Source organism: Lipotes vexillifer, unplaced genomic scaffold (assembly GCF_000442215.2).
Source record: "Lipotes vexillifer unplaced genomic scaffold, Lipotes_vexillifer_v1.1 scaffold302, whole genome shotgun sequence".
Classification (NCBI taxonomy): domain Eukaryota; kingdom Metazoa; phylum Chordata; class Mammalia; order Artiodactyla; family Lipotidae; genus Lipotes; species Lipotes vexillifer.
Genome location: NW_006798913.1, coordinates 333399 through 335581, shown reverse-complemented (window position 1 = coordinate 335581; position 2183 = coordinate 333399).

Below are 2183 nucleotides of genomic sequence, written 5' to 3'. Positions count from 1 at the left end.
ACCCCAAAAAAAAAAAAAAAAAAAAAAAAAAAAAAAAAAAGGAATAATGACCAGTACCTTAGACGTAACAAAAATAAGACAGGGTCTAATATATGATAGAGGCTTAGAAGTTAGCGAAATTATGCTTTAATATCACTACAGATGTTAAGTATGATCTCAAATATTATAGAGCATAAATAGAGGTAAGACAGACCTTTATTCTGTCACTCAGAGTGTTTTCTTTTTAATATTAAAAAGGTTTATATTCCATGGGTACTTTAGAAACTGCCCACAGGTTATCCTACATTAACAGATCAATATCCATGTATTTGAAGCTTTGAGGCAGATATTCTAAAATCAGAGACTGAGATTAATATTAATCTGCAATTGACAAAAGGCAGCAAGTCTCCATAATCCTCAAAGATATTTTAATGTTTTCTATTACCAACTAGCAAAGACTGATAGCAGGTTGATGCCAGATGTTCTCAGTAAAATGCCTCCTTTTTCAACCTGACATTTGACTAAGCTATATGAAGTCATTTTGGACAATTACTCAATTTTCCTTGCCTTGCTTGATCAAGAGACACTAAAGGAAAAATGTTTGTGGGAAAATAGAATCATGGAATCACTCCACCTTTTCTTAGAGGGAACATGCAAATGTCACTAAATGAGAAATGTTCTTGGTGCAGAAGAATATACCAGTGATGAGCGTATTCACCACTCTTGATGACTGCATCAAGCCCACACCACCATCAGCATGCAGTGCAGCACCAAGACCTACAGGAAACCATTTCATTTGTAAAAGGTCAAACATTGGTAGCCCTAAGCTTTTGAAATGAAGCAGAGAATACAAATTCAGAGCTATTTACTACCCTGTTCTCTGACAGCTTTTGTCCCGGCTTCCAGTAAAAGAGATTTGCTTTTATAGTCACAATCCTTTAAGTAAATATGATGCTTGTGGCTACAAAAATACATTTGATTGCATTCTTTGAGTCATAAGGCTTTTATCTTGTTTCTAAAATCATAAAGCCCACCAGGCGTTGCAATTTTCCAGGAGTACTGACTGATGTCCATCCTATACATTTAGGTAATCAGATAAGGGTATGGATGATGAAAGAGTAACTTTGGTAATGCAGGAAGGAATTTATAATACATGAGGGCTCTTTTACAGTGGAAGCAATGTGCATTTTGGAGTCTAGAAAAAACTTTATTATAGTTTGGCTGTAACATTTTACATTTCTAATATACTTCCTAGCGTTTTTGTATATTAACAAGAATATATTCAGGGGTCCTTCAGCATTGTTTAACAGAAAGAAACACACCTACAGATTATCAAACTTCCTGTCATACCTCTAAACTACTGTGCCAGAAGTAGGAGAAGAGTAGTAAATATAATGCAGACAGAAGCTTATACAGAATCAAGTGTAGTTCCTATAAGGAATTGATGGTTGGAATGCATTCTGTGTATACTTTTAATAAAATAAAAGTACAATGAAAAAAATTAAGAAAATGGGTTTTATTCAATTTTATAATTCTTATATTTAAAGTGAATATCAAAACTTTTATTCCACAATCTTTTTAGAAATTTAAGCAATATATAGAGCCATTATTTTAAGAGAGTATTATTACTTCTCTCATTTTATACTGTGGAATTTAAAAATTATGTGACTTTTGGAGGTCACATACTGGGTACGAAATAAGTTTGCCCTTAGCTAATATGAAACAAGAAAATAACGTAAAATAGAATGAAATGTTCTCAAACTTCTTCTTTAGACCTGTTTAAGTTTTCATATTGCTGTATATATAATATAGATCTTTCTGAAATTCACTCACAGCTGGGAGCTATTTTAAGCCAACAATTATGATCTGTTCCAAAATTGCTTTGTTCAACATGTATTTCTGTACCTTTTATGTAACAAGCTTTATTAAGCTATGAAATAGAATGGTAACTAAGGAAGACAGGAGTCTTTCCTTCATGGAGTTCAAAGACTTATGGGTAATCCAAGTGTAGTAGATATTACACTTTACTATATGCTATCATAACATATAGAAAGGAGTCAGAAAGTATTCAATGAGGAAATTGTATTAAACTGAAAATTAAAGAAAAAGTAGGGATTAACAGGCAAAGGGAGTAAGTGACTGTGGTTGCTGAAGAGAGTATAAGGGAAAGGGTGAATGAGAAAAATAGCATTCCAGGTAAGAAA